The sequence below is a fragment of the Onychomys torridus genome, chromosome 14 (assembly GCF_903995425.1).
Source record: "Onychomys torridus chromosome 14, mOncTor1.1, whole genome shotgun sequence".
NCBI lineage: Eukaryota > Metazoa > Chordata > Mammalia > Rodentia > Cricetidae > Onychomys > Onychomys torridus.
This window is the reverse complement of record NC_050456.1, coordinates 27,140,780-27,161,735: the sequence shown is the minus strand read 5'-3', so window position 1 is coordinate 27,161,735 and position 20,956 is coordinate 27,140,780. Positions and strand designations below refer to the sequence as shown.

General features: G+C 36.6%; 1 non-coding gene across 1 annotated transcript; it reads right to left on the bottom strand.

Annotated features, from left to right (window-relative positions):
• Positions 1–259: 259 nt before the first annotated feature.
• Positions 260–427, bottom strand: LOC118595960. Its single transcript, XR_004946639.1, has one exon. It is a non-coding gene; the product is annotated as a U1 spliceosomal RNA (small nuclear RNA).
• Positions 428–20,956: the final 20,529 nt, after the last annotated feature.

Below are 20,956 nucleotides of genomic sequence, written 5' to 3'. Positions count from 1 at the left end.
CAACTCTGTCTTTTGATTGCTTGTGGTTTTGTGTAATGTCCTCTGTTGCAAGGAGATGGTGACTTGAGGCGAGGTGAAAACAAATATTTTAGAATATAGTCAGGGATTGTACTGGTTTAGTAAAGTGATGGTTGTAGGTTCTCTTCCAAGACTCATGTCAATACCAATACTATCCCTAGGTAGTTGGCTAGGCTTCCAGTATCAGGCCAATATCTATCTTGTTGCATAGGACTTAATATCTTTAAACTCTTCTATTTAATAGGACAAAGTGGGAACACAGCCTCCCACTACCACAAATTATGCAGTCTATTTTCTAGCATTTGGGGAAATCACAGCTTGGGGCTCAGCAAACCTGGAATGCAATGCACCAGCTTACACTGGGAAAACCACTTTTGTGTTCATGATACCTTCCATTCCAGGTAACTATTCTTTTTCTTTAATTATTGTTTTACACACACACACACACACACACACACACACACACACACACATACACACAGAGGAATAATTACATAAATGCATCCTGCTTAGTCCTTGTAGTGATGCTTGTATGTATATATTTTTAGACATGATCAAGTAGTATTGGATAACCAAAAGGGGGTTCATTGCTGGAGAGGCCTAATTCGTCCTCTCTCAGCAGTCATTAATTGCCTGTATCTCTTCATCCAGATATGGAGCCCTTGAGATTTTCCCCATCCACATCACCATGTCAATTGGTGTTGTCACTGTTCCAGTCTTGTTTAGATATCCATGTTATCTTCATGGGTGTAGCTTCCTGTATATCTAGAAGATACAATCTGGCTGCAGACTTCCTGGTATTCTGGCCCTTATAATCCCTTCCTCTCTCTTCTGTGATAATCCCTGAACCTGAGATGTAGGGGTTGTGTTTTACATGTAACAACTAGACTTGCAATCCCTGTGGCCAGTTGTTCTTTACATTTTCATTGACTTGGCTTTCTGTAATGGCCTTTGTCTGGTGAGGAGTTAAGGTCAGAGAGTTAGTACCCAAATGATTGTGGATATATCCAATAAAAATAACCATTGGAAGAGAGTAACATTTTTCTTAGTTTAATAATAGCTAAGTGTAGCTAATCTATCTTTGACATTATAATTCTATTGGTTCCTATGGAAAAATTCCAATCATAGAGAATATGGCTAAAATGTATAAAAGTATTGGATTTGATTAAATATTTTTTTACATATCAGTTTTTTGAATAGTGCTTTGAAATAAATTAGGTAGCAGGGCATCATATAGGATTGTATTTCAAAGGTTACTTTGACATCAGAGTCACTATGACTTTGGATCCAGTACTGTCTTCAAGGTCTTATCTTACTACCAGAGAAGCAATAAAAATACCAGATACCTTATTCACCATCAGATTTCTTCTTCATAAAAACAGCTTCCCTTACTGGGAAATCTTGATTTTAAAACTTATATTTCAGTTTTATCTATATTTGACTTTTTCCTACTTCTGCTTTTAAAAATGTCAAGCGGCACTATTAGTATGAAGGAATATCATGTCATCTTCAAGACTTACTGATTTGCTTGTGAAGTTCCATCATTATAATGTTTTATCAGTAAATTAAAATTTTATAAATCATTCAGTTGCTAAGAATCTTTCTTGAAGATACCCTGGTCATTGTGACATGTAACTACTTAATATATAAAAAAATATTACTTTCACTTACTATAGACATCACTTTTCTTTATGTAAAGTCCATTCAATATTTTGCTTTTTTTTTTTTTTGTATCTTACAGTGTGGCAGAACTAGTTCTGGGGTCTACATTGTGGGGCCAGAGAAATGTCTTGGCAGCTAAGAGTACTTGCTGCTCTTGTAGAAGACCAGAATTCAATTACCAGACTACACAGCCAATAGCTCACAACTACCTGCAACTTCAACTCCAGGGGATCTGATGCCCCCTTCTGAATTACACAGGCACTGGTACACACATGTACACACACACACACACACACACACACACACACAGTCTTTCAGAAAACTATATTACCGTTTAGTATTTTAACTATTTTAAAGATCTGTTATTGATTAAGATAGTTGAATGTAATAGGGACACTCTTCAGTGTAGGAGAAAGTTTCTGTCCCACCAGCAACTCCTAAATAAACACACAGAGGCTTAATATTAATTATACATAATCAGGCAATAGCTCGGGCTTGTTACTAACTCTGACATTTAAATTAACCCATATTCCTTATCTATGCTTTGCCATGTGTCTTGGTACCTTTTCTCAGTACAGCATGCCTGTCTTGCTTCTCTCTGTGTCTCCTTGCAACTCCTCTGAGTTCACCTTCTTCATCCCTGCATCCTTAATTTGGTTGTTCTGCCAATACTCCTTGCCTGGCTACCAACCATTCAGTTCTTTATTAACCACTGAGAGTCATACCTATTCATAATGTACAGAAGGATTATTCCACAAGACTTCAGTTATTTTAAACTCGACTTATAGATAGCATTATTAAACTCAAAATGTTTTCTAAATTTACCATAGAAATTCCCTTCTTATAAAGCATTGCGTCATCCATTGAATAGACATGTAGTTTTCTACTTTTTTTCTTTTTTCTTTTATCTGTGTTTTAATTTTACACATCAGCCATGGGGTCCCCTGCCCTCCCCGCCCCGTAAAATCAGGAAAAAATGTACTAGAACCTGTAATTTCTCTTCAATTCACACACACAATATGACTGAAAACATAGTGATGACATGGGACTCTTCTTGGAAGACTTTTCTTAATTGAATTCTTTTCTAAGTAGTCTGATGACTCCTGAGGAAATCTCTATAAATGAAGTAAAGAATATCATCAACACAAAGTCCATTTTCTCTTTTAAAGAACTTAACAGAAACCTCACCAGAGGTAATAGATGGATGGCAAACAAGAATAAGAAAAGATGCTCCAAATCACATATCACAGGGAAATGTTAATTAGAACAAGATGCCAAAACACAACAGCACAGCATGCTGACAGGACTATAGAGGAACAGTGACTCCCACAAACTCAGCACACCCCTCACATGTGATTCTGAAACACAGGTGTTTACAGCAGCTGCTTTAACCATTGCCTGAACTTGGAAGTTATCAAGGTACCCCTTAGTAGATGGAAAAATACCCTGGGATATGTCCAGACAAGGAAATGTTCAGACTTAAGAGGAAATGAGCTCTCTAGAGAGGAAAGGATATGGAGGAGTCTTAAATATGTATTATCAAGTTCGACAAGGCCATCTGCAAAGGCTATAAACTAAACTACTGCAACTGTTTCCATCTTAGAAAATGCCAGGTATTGTGGGGAGAAGGAGCAGTGCAGCACAGTTTTAGGGTAATTAAAATATTCTGTGTGAGTATTTCCTTGGTATGCGCTCAAAGGAGGATACAATTGTTGAAACACTAAAGATAAAATGATAGAGAATTTTGATATTTAAGGGTGATTGTTTTCAACTGTTTGTTTTCTCCTTTGGAAACATCTTCAGTGTGTATGTGTGTGTGTGTGTGTGTGTGTGTGTGTGTGTGTGTGTGTGTGTGTGTGTGTGTGTGTATTCAAATTCCTTCCTTTAGGCCCATGAAAAATAATCCTGCAGACAGATGAGAAAATGTTCAGTGTCCTTCATCATCAGGGAAATGCAAATCAGACTCACAATGAAATATCACCTCATATTTGGCTGACTAATATTTTTTTAAAAAGCAAAAGAGAACAATGATGGTAGGGCCACAGAGATACTTTGAGCCCTGCATGTTCTTGGGGACAATGCAAAATGGTGAAGCTGATATGGAAAATAGTATGGAAAAATCCTCAAAAATATCATTGCCATGTGATCCAGAATTCCCACTTCTGGGCGCTGACCCAAAAGGTTCCCATAGGACACCAAATTCCCTGAAGCATTGCTTATAATAGCTGAGATATGAAAACAACCTAGGTGCCCATTTTAATGGATGAAAGAATGAGAAAAATGTAAAATATAATGTGAAAAAAATATGAAATACAATGGAGTGCCATTCCCCTGGAAAAGAAAGGAATTCTGCAACACGGGACAATATGATTGAACCCGCAGGGTGGTTATGCCAAGAGAAGTAAAAACTTGGAGGAAAACAACTGCATTGTGGCTACACTGAGTCACAGGACATAAAATCCAGATTGTCCTTGTGATTTCACTGGTGTATAGTATATAAACCAATGCAAACTACATCATCAGAGCAGAACTGAATACTGGGGGCTGGGACAGTGGAGAAAAGGGGAGTTACTAATCAATGGGCAAAATGTTCTGTAAGCAAGATGCATAAGTTGTGGGTCTGTTTCACAATATTGTACTTGTAGTCAGCGAAACTGCTAATGTGCACTTAAAAAATTTAAGATGATAGGTCTCGTGTTAAGCAGTATTACTAAAGTCAATGGTTTTCAAAACAAGATAAGGAGTGTATTATGTGATGGGAACTATCAACAAAAATTTTATAGTAAAATCCAGCTGTGTGGAATTTCACTTTCAGCAAATGGCTTTTAAGATGAAGTATTTCACAGAAGTCATCCTACGTTTTATGACTGTCATTCAGTCATAGATCAGCTATCCAGTTTTAGAATATAGTTCAGAAGTATACGGCATTTGTGGTAAATAATGGAAGATGAGTGCTGTTGAGAGTCAGGGAGAGAAGGTCTGAAAAGAAAAACACAGGCCCAAACGATCTTTGACTCTTCTTTTTCTGGACTCATCAGTCTTGTTCTTTTTGGCTCTCTTAATCCAATATGTCCTTGTAATAATTTTAACTGGAGACTGGGGAGTTTATTAGCAGAGTTATTAAAGCCACAAATAGACAGACCCAGGGACAATAGCACAGTGGGGACTCAAAAGACAGTTTAGACTCCAGCCCCAAAGATTGCATGACATAGTCTCTGAAGAGAATCAGAACCCATGTGGCAAGTACTGTCTGTATTTAGGTCTCCTGAGACATGTATGAAGGGAAGGCATGTATTCCTTTACTGGGTGAGCATGGAAGTGCCTAAGCCCTCAATGTCTGAGACCTCTGACCTACTATGTACTCATCATTCTCCTCCAGGCTGAACACCTAGCAAGACTCGTTCAAATGTAGACAGGGTGTTTACTTCTGTTCTTTGGCTTATTCAAGCTAGACAAAGACATATAAATATGATGGGTGAGATGGGGACTCCCACCCCATTCTTTGTTTCTTGTTCATCAGTGGGTAGTAGGTTGCATCTTAAGGTCTGGCCACAGTCAGTTCACAGACCTAAGCTTAAATGTCATGTGAAATTGTTGGCTGTTATTGGGCCATCTGGAAGAAGCAGATACTTTTTTCCCCTTGGACAATCTGCTACTCAGTAGTACCTGAAAGCAAAATAGTAATCTACTCAAATACACAGCATTTTCTCTTGCCTCACTGGTAAAAATCCATTCAATTCAAGGAATGTTTATTGAAGCCCTATAATGTGGCAGACATAGGAATAAGCACTCTCTGTGTATCTGTGAATAAAAGAGAGTACTTACCCTTGTGAAGGGCTGATGGTGTCACTGAGACATGTAACATATTTGGCAGAGGAGCTGACATGTGACAGAAAATAATGTGCAGTTTATCTTTTATTGAAATGGGGTGATGGTAACACTCCAGATAGAGCTTATTTTAATCATTATTTTTTAACTGCTCTGATGAATATTACAAAAGTTTAGGATTTAGACTGACACTTTCAAAGTCAAAACATGCCAAATGTGTCCTCACAGTCATCTGTAAAGTGGCATTAATTGAATTGTTCATATTCAGAATTTCACAGCAATACTCATGAGTGTTGAATTAATCCTGGTGTAATTTACAAACTTTAAATATTATTTCTGTTGCAAATGCTTTTTTTTTTTCATTTTTGAACGTTTGCTGAGGTTCTGCCTCAAGGACAGAATCTCTTCCTTAGGAAAAAAAGACACTCAGAAGGGCATTCTATGAAATGTCATTGAAAAAAAGGAAAATGCAACAACATAATTTTCACTATCAACAAATTCTTCTACCTTTTAAGTAATACTTTCACTTTTTTATTGTAAAGGAAACTCAGGAAAAAAAAACCAAGTATTCAGTTTCTTTTTGATCATTAGAAATTCAAGTTATCCAACAACTTGTACAATTATACAGAATTCTGTTTTTTTGTTGTTGTTGTTTTGTTTTTTGTTTTTTTCGAGATACGGTTTCTCTGTGTAGCTTTGTGCCTTTCCTGGAACTCGCTCTGTAGATCAGGCTGGCCTCGAACTCACAAAGAAAGATCTGCCTGCCTCTGCCTCCCGAGTGCTGGGATAAAAGGTGTGCGCCACCACCGCCAACCCTGTTTTTTTTTTTCTCTAAATTCACTCTTTAAATAAATAATAACCACCTTATGTTAAAATAATTATTAGTATTATAAAAAGTGTTCTCCTTTTTGAGATAATTTTTTACTCTATAGCCTAAGCTAGCCTAGTGCTCACTATGATAACCCAGATTGGCCTTGAACACAGGGTGGTCTTCCTGTGTCTGCCTCCTCAGTGCTGAGACTATGGGCATGAGACATCGTGCACTGCTAAAAAGCATCTTTAGCACAGTAAGCCTTTAATGGAAATATAAACAGAAAGTCATATCTGGAAAAGTCATTAACTTGTAGTAATTATCAAATATAAGGGAAGAAATCCCAACAGACTTCAGCTTTTAATATTGTATATATTACAATAATCCAGGACAACTGTAAGAATCATGCCAAGGGCAAAGTATTCAGTTCTTCTGCCCACGGCCATAGATCTGGCCACAGAGGATGCCTGAATTCAGCAGAATAAATGCAAACTTAAAGATCTCTCCCAGACAATTCACGAACCGGTACTGTTTCAAAATGCATAAGTGTGACACATATTTAAGATAAAAGGATTGCAACTTCCTACTTATATCCAATACTTTTTTGACAAAGCCTGCCTTCTAGCAAGCTGCAATGTCTCATTAACTTTGTTCTACAGGTGGAGACAAAGGAAAGGAGGTCTGTTGCCTTTTACTGTCTTTGAGTTCATACAATGGTTTGTGATTTGTCTAAAAGAATCAACTCAGCAATTGAAACTGGAGTACAATCTCTCAGACCCCAGTGCACACATATAAGCCGTGTTTAATGAAACTCCCTTTGTGGTGATTTGGGTGACCCTGGCAAACTGAATCTGAAAAATAGTAGAAAGAGATCTGAAACTCTGCATTACCTAACAGTAAGTAAGCTAGCCAATGCCATGAATATTTGTATGATGATTTCCTTGACTTGGACAAAATTTTCATTTGTTATCTATGTGTGTGAACATCCTTACTACCATTAAAAAATGTCAGTTCTTTAGCTCATTCATTTAGTCACTAGTACTTTTAGCTGGATCATAATAGTTAACATTTAATAAACTTCATTACACTTAGGTTAAAAATAACTGTTAGGTTGGACATATAACTCAGTTGGTAGATTGTTTGCCTAGCATACAGGAAGCCCTAGGTTTGATTCCCCCAGACTACATAAACTTGGAGTGGTAGCATATACCTGTAAACCCAGACATCATGAAATTAAGGCAAGAGGATGAGGAGTTCAAAGTCATCCTTAGCTATATAGTACATTGACATCAGCCTGTGTTACCAGAGACCTTATCTCTAAACTTCCTGTTAAGAAGCTCCAATCACCAGAAAAATGCATAGGATCTTATGCAACTCTTGCCAAAAGCTGTATGAAGAAGAAGAAGAGGCTATTATTATCTTCATTTTAATATGGACTGACAGTCTCTTGAGCAAAGTGATGCAGATGGTTAAACAACAGGGACTGATAAAATGAGGAATTCAAATCCCCTTCATTTCAAAGCCACACTTTCTTTGCACCACAGTATTTCCTGTGAACTGTGATAATAGCCATGAGGGATGGAGGATAACTTAGCAGGACTTTGGGATGGCCTTTGTAGTCATATTATCATCATACTATTTCAATTCTCTGGCTAGCAACAGTCAGTGTTGATCTTGTTTATTTGTATTTTTTATTTTTATTTTTAGTTTATTTGTATTTAAATAAACTATTTTTATGTCTTTCTCTTCTTAATTGAAAAATGTCTACTTCTAATGGGGTGGCATTCAAATAGAGACTTGTGTGATAAGAAAGAGCATAGGAACCATCCCAGGAAAAATAGCCCAGCCAGAGTAAGAAGAGCTCACTCAAAAGCCCTGTACTAAGAATAAGTTTGGAATCTAGAAGAGAAAACATGGAGTACCTGGGACATGGAAGGGTATGCAATAATATTGTGGAGATAGACAAAAGCCAGATCACAGGGATCTTGGTAAATTAGAATCAGGCCAGAGGGATTTTCAGCTAGAGTGACATAATCTATTGTAATGGGACGGTATTTGATTCTTATACCAAGAAAACATTGTGTGTGTGTGTGTGTGTGTGTGTGTGTGTGTGTGTGTGTGTGTGTGTGTGTAGGATCAGGGGTAGAAGACAAAGGACAATTAGGCAGGCATTATAATGTTCTAGTTGAGTGACAGCACTATCTGTACTAGAAAGGAAGTGATAATAATAGAGAGAGGGGCTGGATTCAGGATAGCTTTGGAAGTTAGAGTCACTTAGTTTTATTGATGGATTTAATGTGAGGCATGAAGGAAAGAGAACCATTCTTTGTTCCCTCTGCTACATACATAATTTTTTAAAAAATGATCTTTATTTTTGTATTGAAATAAAATTTATAACCAGTGAAAACATATAAATGCCCAGTGTGAACTACATTATTTATACTTTGTTTAGCCAAGTATGGAAAAAATTCTGTAGTCTTTTCAGTCAGCACTCTCAATATTATTCACTCAACACATTTTTTTCAACCCTTTCAACATAATCCACTTTTTATACTATAGTCAGATTCACTTTAAAAAGCACAATTTTCTTTAATTTGCTCTTCTGTTTGGTAAATTTAAGTGTAAATGGATGTATCTTGTTCTGACTGCCTGTTCCCAAATACCTGGAAACTACCTCTCAAATTACCAAACAGAGGCTTATATTAATTATACATGATTGACCAATTGCTTGGGCTTATTACTACCTAGCTCTTACATTTTTAAGTTAATCCATATTTCTATCCCTGCTTTACCATGTGGTGGCGCCTTTATTAGCATGGCATATGCATACCCTGCTCCCTCTGCATCTGGCTGGCACCTCCTCTCTCTGTTCTTCTCCTTCCCATCATTCTTAGTTTGGTTACCCTGCCTGGCTACTGGTCAATCAGCATTTTATTAAACCAAGTTGAGTGACAAATCTTTACAGTGTACAAGAGAATTACTCCACTACATTTAAGTCTGCTCCATTTGCAACATGTTGCCCCAAATTATTAAATTGTAATACAAATACTTCCATTGATCCATCACAATCTCTTTCTACTACCCCTTTCATAGGCAGAGTCAGACTATTTTCTCAGACATCTTCATTTGTATCCCTTGTAGCATTAGATGCTATAACATCCTATAACATCTAATCTAAAGCATCTTCTTTTTTTGCTTCTGTGCATTCTTTAAGGCTTCAGTTGATCCATGAAAGCTCCTGGTCATATGCATTTGCAAAGATACAGATATCCATGTTACAATGTCTATATTCTAGTCCTGTGTTTGTGTTTTGCTTTTAAAGGAAATGTCATTGATGCGTTGCTTCAGTGTCTCTGAGAAACAGTCCCTAATGTGGTGTTTTTTAGTAACTAAGGCATTTGGGAAGTGATTTGCTTACTACCAAGAATTCCCATTAGTGGCCTTTAAGGTTACAGTGAGACAAATTTCTCCCATGCTGATGTGGGGTTATAGAAGAAGGTAGGTCATACCAGACAGTGAATCTTTTTAGATCTTGACCTTAGACTTCCTTTCCTTGTGGAAAATAAGTTTAGGGTGTTTTGAAGTCACTAGTTTATTGCATTTAAAAAAAATATTAGCTGAACAAAAAACAATGTTGAAGTCTCATACTTTGTTCTCAGAAATGTGTAGCATTCATGTTGCTCTATTACATCTCCTACAGTCTCTACTACTGTTTGATTATATTGTCTATCACTCCTAGCATAGTACTAGTTTTGTCTTCTATTAATATTGGTTGATTACATGATGAAAAACCTGGTATCTTTATTTGGACTTAGATATAGCTCATAGGTGAAGCATTTACTTACCATACGTACAGCCTTGTATTTGATCCTCTAGCTCTGCAAAATTAATGCATTTGTAGTTACCTCCTTTGATATCTATAACCTATATCCCCATTTATATTTCATATTCTCATAGCAAGGACTAAATATTATATTTCTTAGCTATCATTTATACTATCTAGTAAAGTGATCTGGAGGAAGTAATAACTTAAAAAGTCAGCAACTTCTATCTTTTATAAACATTCATTTCTTTACCTATTCTCATTGACTTCTTCCTGATGAGACACTTTACAAATATATGAATTGATTGACAGGATGTGCTCAAAATTTCATTTTTTAGCTGTAGATAATGTGGTTGAGATGCCTGGGAGAACCTAGCAAACTAAAACCTGAAGGTTCATGTAAGAATCTTTCTGTTCTTAACATTATCAAACTATCTCTGATAAATAGGTACCATGACTAGGAGAAAGATTTGAATATGTTGAAACCATTCTAATAAACAGCTACATGATAGAAAAATTTTACATAATAAAGAACATGATATTAAGAAGAAACAAAATAGCTGGGCAGTGGTGGCGCACACCTTTAATCCCAGCACTTGGGAGGCAGAGCCAGGTGGATCTTTGTGAGTTCGAGGCCAGCCTGGTCTACAGAGTAAGATCCAGGAAAGGCGCAAAGCTGCATAAAGAAACCCTGTCTTGAAACCCACCGCCCCCCCCTGCAAAAAAATGAGTAAATAAAATAAACAATCAAGTACTGTCACCAGTTTTAATGAGAAAACTGTAATTAGCTGACTATAAGGCCAGTTTAATTATAAATTCAGCAGTAGGCAGCCAACTGAAGTACAAAAGCATTAATAGATGGTTTTTAATTTTAATTTCTCCATCAACTAAGTGTTTTTTACTGGTGAGAAGTTACCTAAAGTTACATTATTTAAATGTAACAAAGTTGATATAACCAAAAAGACCGTAAGAAATAAGATAGTGTAAGAGAAGATCTTGGAAGATATAAACATTGTACAAAAATATGCTTAAGTATAATGTGAGAAATTATACTTTAACTTACACATAGTATTTTAATTATAATTTAAAATGCACATACAAATTCCATCAAGCATAATTATGTTTCATTATAGTTTTCTGGTGCTTGTCAGGAGGAATTGCATCACTCAGAGAAATGATGTAATCCTAGTAGTTCCTTTTACATCATCCATTGTCATCATGGTTTTTGACTTAAACTCCAGAAAGCTGTTCTGAATGGTCATCTGGATTCATCAGTATACCTCTCCATTGTTGCTATGTCTCAGTAGCCATAACATTCATGAAAAGAAAGGATAAGGCCTCCTGTTTATTGTGGCAGTTGGCAAATAAGCATCCTTAATTTTAAGTCATACCCCTCAATATTTGGGTGCTATAATGTTAAAACATTCAATAGAATAGTATGATTCTATGAACTGTCTCAGCCTGTAAAGGGTCCAGGAAACCACGACCATTATATCAGAAACTTCCAAGAAGTTTGGTCTAAGAGTTGTTATATGCTTAACCCCTCAGCTTCTTTCTGCTATAAAGGAGCATTCGTAATTTCTTCCTCAGAAACACACTCACTTAGAGAAGCAGAGAGGAAATTGGTGATGAATTAGCAAATGAGAACTGGACAAAGTTCACAAAGGTTCAGTTATGCACAGTGAATTACTTTTAAAAATTTAATGTAAGCATTGTGATGGTGGTTAGCATAGGGATCATGAGAAATTTTCTGAGTAGAACTATGAGGGCATCCATAATTTTACACACACACACACACACACACACACACACCCATACACACACACACACACACACACACACACACACACACACACAGTTTTTATTGGGACTGCCATCTCCAAATTAAACACACAGAGTCTGAATATTAATTATAAATGCTTGGCTCATAGCTCTGGCTTATTACTAACTAGCTCTTAAAACTTGGATTAACCCATTTATATTAACCTACATTCTTCCACGTGGCATTACCTCTCTTTCACCTTGCACTTCCTATTTCCTCTCTGAGTTTCACTCACAACTCCTCTGACTCTGCCCTTCTTATCAGTGTCCTTGGTCTCATTTTCCTGCCTAACCTTTTCCTGTCCAGCTATTGGACAGTCAGCTTCTTTATTAAACCAATCACAGCATGGTTTACACAGTGTAAAGGAATATTACATACACACATGCACATATCTATATACATATACACTCAAATACACATACACATACATACAGATATATATACACACACATGCACACACACATAGAGGAAGGAAAGTAATGATCTTGTAATAAAATAATGTTAATTGCTTGATTTTGGTAAATATTTCTCAATATGTGTTTGTACGTATAAAAAATGTGTGCTGGGCAGTGGTGGTACACGCCTTTAATCCCCGCACTTAGAAGACAGAGGCAGGCAGATCTCCAAGTTCAAGGCCAGCCTGATTTACAAAGCACGTTTCAGCACAACCAGGGCTACTCAGAGAAACCCTATAACAATAAACAAACTAGATAGATAGATAGATAGATAGATAGATAGATAGATAGATAGATAGATAAATGTGTTGGTATTCCTACCTCAAATACAAACAATTCGTATTTGTCAATCATAAATCATTAATCCTGTAAAATCAATTTTCCTTAAAAGATTAAAATTTCAGTTAGTAAAGGGGTTTTTAAAAAGAATATATAGTAAATCGGTTAGTAGAAAACTATGCCAAAAGGAGTAAAATATGTTAAAGTAACATTTACATATATTAGCTATGTGTAAGATAAATCTATTAAGTTTAGAAAGGGAATCAACATTAATTTTATTATCACCTTCTCTTTGTCCTATTCATTTACTAGTAGAGGCTGTATACTGTGTCAAAGTAAAGTAAGCTAAAGCAATTTAAAATAATCTTAACAAGTGTTTACATATTCTTCTCAGAGTAAGAACAATGCTATAATGTTAATAACAACCAAAAATACATTTATACTTTTGAACATTTTTTTTCCTTGAAGGAACACAGACCTTGAATGTGGGGAAATTATTTAACCCTCTGGGTGTTAATGAATCCTTACAGAGTCCCATGTGTGTTCTGAGATGTTTTATAAGTCTGTAATAGAAACAGGAAGTCAAAGACCCCGGCAAACAATTTCAGTTTTAAGGGAGGACTGAGTAGGACCTCGGTAACACATTTCCTTTTTAGCTTGTCCATCACTTTGCCTTGTGTTTCCTTTCTAGCAAAGTAGGTAGATGAAAAATGACTTGTTCGGGATTTTAGAGTCTTATATCAATCACTGACATTCCTGGGCATATTCTCTGGACTACTTGGAGCTCAGTAAAATATTTTAGTTTCCAATACTTGCCCTTGTGCCATTTTTTTGCACAATCACTTGATGTCTGATCTGTAGGGATACATGAACCCACAAGTGATCAATGCGACACACTGACTGGAACATGAAAACATTTGCCCTGTGCAGTGCTATCAGGAGCGATGTACACTGTGTCTCAGCAGAAGCGTTACAGCCATTGCAAGCCATTTCTTTCTCGCTTTGCAATGACAGAGGAAGCACTCCTTTTCTTTTGGGTCCCAAAATAAGAGGATAGGTAGAGCCAAGGCTGCAAGCTCATCCACAGAGGACTAGCATCGCCACCATTGCTGCATGCCATTGAGACTGTGGACCGGCCTCTCTGGCAAACCTTGCACAATTTGCAAGTGTGAAATACTTGCCACACTACAACAGATTTTAAATAAATATTCTGTTTCTATTGCACAGGGACAGGTATTCAATAGAAATTTAAACAGATGCCCGATGTCTCCATTTGGTTAACTGTTACTGGATTTTCAGTCTCTTAACTATAAGATTGTAGAGATGCTTGAGTAAACGAATATGTATCTCCCTTACAAAGAAGACAAGGGTTAAATTTCAGTTTAGCACTCAACTGTTGAAAGGAATATTGACCTCAGTAAAACTCCTAGGTTTCTGGATTTAAACTTTATCACTTATAAGTAACTGCTGAATAGGTGACATGTGGTGATCTGTAGTTTCACTGTAGCATTGATTTGACCCATAGTGTTGGTGACTGTGGTTAAGAGTTTGTCATTGTGTCACCCAGCTTTTGAAAGGCTGATCTGCTGGTTTTCAGAACCTGTGCCAAAGGCCAGCAGCCCCGGTATCACGTGACCATTTTAGAAAAGAGCATTCTTTGACTTCCTCTCAAAGGGACGGAAGCAGAAATTCTTGGGTTGGGCTGTTTTCCTGGGGGTTTGGTGCCTGCCAGAACTTGAGAATCATTGTCTTTTCATTCATGAATCCTGTCGTTCTCATGAAGGAATTTACACTTCAGAAGAGAATACAATAGTTCATTAATAATGCAGCTTTTACAATGTAACAGTGGACATTAAGAAAGGGCTGAGCGTGTTGTAATGTTAAGAACCTCCTGCACATGTAATCAGTGTACATGGTCAAATACTCCTTATCATGATGAACATTAGCTTTTACACAATAGCCAAACTAGGATATCATTCTACAGAATCTCCCAACACACACAACTAGGAGTAAGACCACAGATCAGAAGAGCATAAAGTTCCCTGCAACACTAATTGCTAAATAGTCTCATTAATAAAAAAACAAAAACAAAAACAAAAACAAACAAACAAAAAAACCCTTAGAGCCAGATATTGGGGTGAAAGCTCAAACATGGGAGGGATAGAACAAGCCAGCCACAAGTTCTTACTGCTAGGAAATCTTCAGTCCAAGAGAGCTGCTTCTGGAATACTCACACCTATATACCTTTCTGTGCCCTGCCATTTTATTTCCCCTCTCCACCCAGCTACATCACTTCCTCTTTCCAACCAGCAACCAGCTCTATCACTTCCTGTCTGTCTGGTACAGACCTCCAGGACTCTATGGTTAACTAGTGCTGGGATTAAAGTCAAGTGCCACCACAACTGGCTCTGTTTCCAGTGTGGCCTTGAACTCACAGAGATCCAGATGAATCTCTGCCTCCCAAATGCTAGAATTAAAGGCATGTGCTACCACTGCCTGACCTCTATGTTTAATATAGTGGCTATCATTGTCCTCTGATCCTCAGGCAAGCTTTATTTGTTAGAGCACAAATAAAATATCACCACAGTTCCCATCCTTGGGTTCCATCACATTTCACCTTCTTACTTATCCTATGTTTGTCAGGAAGACAGGAGGCCAGTAAACAGAGTTTTGAAAATTGAAGTAGCTTCCCAAAGAAAGACCCTTCGCATTAATTGATTAAGTCAAAAATTGCAGATAAGTGGAGCAGGACAGCTTCAAATGGAAAATGGGTCAGGACGAAGATAGTTAAATTTGTTTGTTTGTTTGTTTGTTTGTTTTAGAAGAGGAGGCAGAGAAAGAAGCAAAGGGAGAAGGGAGGAGATGAGTCATTGGTTGTTAACCACAACCTACTGTAACACCAGCTTTCCATGTTTGGTGTCCATGCTATGTGTAGGCTATGAGTTGGTGCTGGTCTTGCTGTAGTAGAATCATTTCCAGCTGTTAGAAGCTAAATGTCTTTGAGCAGAGGCTTTGTCAACCTTGTCATGACTCTTCTTCAAACACCTGCTCCCTCAGAGAAGCAATCCAACTGAGTGTGATGGTGAGCCCCAACTCCTCCCTTGCATGGACTTCTCTCAGTGTACAAGCATTGCTTTGTATTACTTTTCTTAAAGAAGATGCTCTTAGATACTATAAATATAGATCTCAAGGATGGGTCCAGTCACCTCTGGTTTAGAGGTAATGAATTGAAGTGAAATAAGAAAGATGTTGGAGAGAGATTGATGAAGGAAGGTTTCAATAAATACAAGAAAATTAACTGTACTTGGCAATTGATTGTATTCTGGAAAGAGATACGAAAGGAAATTAAAAAATGGCTGATCTTGGCTTATTTTTTTTCTTTAGTAGCATTGTTAAGTTCCAAGAAACTCATATGTAACAAACAGAATATCTGGGTATCAACTGGGATATGAATGCCAACACAGTGATACACTTTTTGCCAAGCAGAAAATAGCATTAGTTGCAAAGTGCTTAAACAACTGTACCAAGTGAAGCTGATGGAAGGGTTAACATAAATCTAGCTGTGCCCAGGAGCATATCACATATCTAGGTCTTTATTTTGCTACTTTCCAATATGTTTGTTAATGATTTGGACCAAGTGATAAGCATATGCTTGGCACATTTACATATGTGATGAAATTTAAGAGAGCCAGAGGACAAACTAAAACTGAAAAAGAGGCAGAAGTTTATTCCAAATTGTTTTAATTGGAATACATTACTTGGAAGCAAATTATTCAAAGTGACTTGGAGGTTACGGTTCCAGAGATCATTTTTGTTAACTATGGGATGTTTATCTACATCATCTATTACCACCAAAGACATGTGGGTAGAAATGGTTTGTAGACTCTAGGACAAAGGGCATGTGCTCACTGTTGCCCTTAAATGTGGGAAACTTGATACAGCCTATCTAATAACAATGTCTCTGCTAATGCTCTAAGGATAAATGCAGTGTGAGTATTAGCAGGTTTGATTTCATTACAAGAACTTTTTAATAGACATACAAAATGTGGACATCCGGTAATGAATTGCTGTTCTCTGTGTTCAGTCACAGGTTGGAAAAAAACTATTTAGGTGGCATTCTGTGGAAAGAACCAAAGTGTTAGGTAGCTGGCTATATTGTGGCTTTATGATATCTTTTCTTAACTTAGAGTTTTAAAAAATGCATTACTCTATCTGTCTGTCTGTCTATCTATCTACCTATCTCCTTCATAGTTTTTATTTCAATTCTAGATTGCTGGTCCTGCACCTTTCAAGCCGTTCTTTTAACTCTTAATTGAGCTGGCGGCCATCCATTGCATGATCCTTTATGTAAGTATGCTCAGTCTTATTTCATGGATCCAAAGGATAAATTTTTACTGAAAATTCATCTACTGCTTATTCTTTGCTCAAAAAAGAGTTCAGTTTATCCATAGGAAAGCCTAAGATATTATAGTTCTGACAGAATTGGGAAGCTTGAAGGAAGCTCACTTCACAAAATGAAGACAATGTATGACGATCATACAGCTTAAAGGCATAAGGCATAACCAGATAATCCTAGGCTTAGAAACTCTACCTTCTTAAAAAGCGATTGCATCCTACTCATCAAAGCTCTTACAAAGGTTCTGTTAAATTGATTCAACAAATTATAAGGTACTGTACATATAGTTAGGTGGAAAATATTATTTTAACAGTTGCTTATTTAAAATGCAATCCTATCTTTTACAATAAAAACTGGGGACTTGGGGTGATTAAAGTAATAATATCTACTTCACTGTATGAAATATCAATGAATTCAAAAATTATTAGCAAAAGGGATAATAAAATTTACTTTAGTAAGTTAGTATTCTCTGTGCATTCCTATCTAAAATAACAAAAGAATGAACAGATTTTGATTTAATATAAAGAGTATATTATTTGTCAATATGTTCCTCATAATTAAAAGCTAAAAAGTTTCTATTGGTTAGGTGAAGTTATTGAAGTATTATAAACAGTCATGGGAAAAGCTAAAACAAAAGGTCAAGATAAAGATCAAATAAGCATGTTCAGAAAACTGCCAACTTAAATTCAACTTGATTAGACCCATTGTTAAAAATGAAGTAAATCACAGAAGCATTATCACAACATTTTATAAAGTTTATCTTTTATAAATAGAATTTTCCTTATTAAGTCATCAAGCTCAGTTTTCACAATACAAAGGAGTTCAAAAATTAACCTTATCAAGCTTCCTTGTGAAAAACAGTTTTCCCTAAATTCTGCACATGGGTACAGGCTTACTTGTTTTGAATTTGTCTCTGCATGAACTGTGAATTAAAAAACCACAGTCACCAATGTTGAAATAACTGAATACCCACAATCAGAGAAATATAAGCAGAGGAGTCAAAGCAATTAGAATGCAGTTATAGTCCACCACCCTAAACGGAAATTAAAACAAATTTAGAAATATCTTATGAATAGTTAGCACTGTGGAAATTGAGTTGAGTGTAGAAGGAAGATGCTTTTACTATATAAGGTATTTTTACTGTGTTCATACAGTTTCCAGCATTTATAATTGTATGTGGGTTGTTTATTTTAGCAAAGGAAAAGATGGGAGAATTGTCACAGTAAAATGGGCAAGCCACAGAAAGTGTTGGCTCCATTATTTGAGATTGGCAGTGGATTATTCAATGTTTGGGACTAGCATCTTCCAAGATTTATCTCACTAACTCTAGAATGGCTATTGGAACTCACTGAGAACAGCAGAATTTCTCTCTCTCTCTCTCTCTCTCTCTCTCTCTCTCTCTCTCTCTCTCTCTCTCTCTCTCTCTCTCTCTGTGTGTGTGTGTGTGTGTGTGTGTGTGTGTGTGTGTGTGTGTGTGTGTATGTGTGGTGGCAAGGGAGAGAGAGAAGGAGATATTTACTGAAGGAAACAGTACACTGAACACTGAAAGGCTGCCAGGGACTGAGAAAGAATACAGGCATTCTTGCAATGAAGCAGTTATGCCTTTGGTGGCAGCCAATTTAAAGCTTTTAACAAAAAAAGTAGGAAAGAATCCGTGCTTTCTTCTGTGAAGATAATGGTGGTTTTCATCTTATTTTCTGTACAGTGGTCATAAAGTAACAGCTGTTGGAGTGAACTTGTTACACATCTACATCTCCTCCCCCCTTTTTTTGTAATGGCAAATTTCATACAACATATCATTAAAAAATAGTAATAAATTCTTTCTGAAATGTGTATGACTAACGTTCCCTGAGAAAAGGAATTTTTTTTCATAAGCAAACACCTTCAACAGTACAATTTTCAGGCCTCTGGAATCCATCTTACAATTTAATGTAAGTGACCAGTTAATTCAGGAACGTGTAAATTCCAATCCAATCAGAATTAACTTCAGCTCTGTTTGATTATGCTTTATGTTCACTTAAAGTATGAGTATCTGCATCTTTTCATTCCATCTGACTTATTCAGCAGTTTGCCCTTTGATTGTGTGCAAGAAATGCTCATTTCCTCTGCATCCTGTTTGCTTTGCTGTCTTATTCATTGTCAATAGAACAACCAGTAGAGATGGGGCGACCCATCAGTGTTCGACACACAGTTATCAGTTCCTAGGTTCCAATCTCCAACATTTGACTTTAATATTTTTTCTTACTAGTGTTCCCTATTGTATACAATGGCTTATTCGCTTCTTATTTAAAATCAAATAGAAAAATGCAGCATGGTGTAACAATACTATGAAAAGAAACTCTTACGCTGAGTCTATTCTTAAGGATTCAACTAGTAAACACTCATTTTTGCCTCTTTTATACCCAAATTCTGAGGAATGCATTGCATATAGTAATGAAACTTGTGCTTTGATTTTGCGGTGTGCCTCATTTTTTGTCATGTTGTAACTGATTTTAGTATATTTTCTTTTTGTGTTAGGAAAATAATTTTTGGTTAAGTCTTTCAGTAGAAATAGTTTATTCTTATCCTCTATTTTCCTGATTGAAACTGGACAAGTTTAAAGCAGGAGACCAAGAAGAAAGGCCTTTAAGGTTACTTCCTGAAGGTAAAATGCAGCTTCATATACAGGGAAAAAGAAGCTGCATTTTAACATTTAGTTAAGGACAGAAATTTGAGAGCTTGTTTTTCTCCAACAGTTTCATTATGCTTCATACGCTTCAATCTTGGTATCCAGCTACATGTTCATTCTTTGTGCTCTCCTGAACACTGAGCACTTTTTTCATTTTATTATTTGAAGGCCCAGCTTTTTTACAACACTAAGATTTTGGGATATGAAATACGGGACTAGCACAATTTGTTTTGCTGTTGGAGTTCAATTAAAAGTGTTCCTTTCTTGCTCTAGGTATTTACTCTTTTTTTTGATATTATAATATCATTGCAACATTTTCCCCTTCCTTCCTCCAAACCCTCCCATATATTCCTCCTTGCTCTCTTTCAAATTTATGGCCTCTTTTTTTCATTAATTTTTATTACATACATATATATATATATATTCCTAAATGTAACCTGATCAGTCTGTATAATGTTATTCACATGTACATTTTCAGGGTTGAGCATTGGTATCAGAACATCATTTGTGTTCTTCTCTGGGAAAGCCTACTTCTCCAACTCCCAGTTTTTGTTTTGTTTTGTTTTGATTTTTTTTTAAGTATGGTCTAAAGCCAAATGCTACTGCTTCTGCCTTTTAAAAACTAGAATTACAGACACACATAATCACCATATTTGGCTAATTTTTTACCTTCAAATTAGACAGGATATGTCTCCAACATCCTACAGTTAAACCTAGAGAAGCCATCCATTAATCATTCTCTTTGCTTCCTCCCTGTCCTTTCTTGCTTTCTCTAAGCAACCCCCACCATACACCAAGGAACAGAGATTAGATAAACAGCCCTTCCTATTGGCTGGAGACAATGGCTTCCTTCATTTGGATACCACGTTTCACCTGCTCGCACAGTGACACCTACATCCTAAGACATTGTAGACTCCTCTTGAGGGGATGGAGAGGCACGGACAAGAACTGTCAAGCCTCTTTCTCTACAACCACCCTGTGAAAAGAGCCACACCTGGAGGACAGTAGTCCCTGTTAAAATGAGCACAATCTATTCTAGTAAGGAAAGTGGCAGTTAGGCTATTGAGCAACAACCAAAACATAAAGTTAGATATTAAGAAGGATGGGATTATTGTATTTTTTTTCCAATAATGTGCTATACATTCCAAACATCTAGAAGTGTTTGGAAAATCTTTGTTACAGATAAGTGACAGA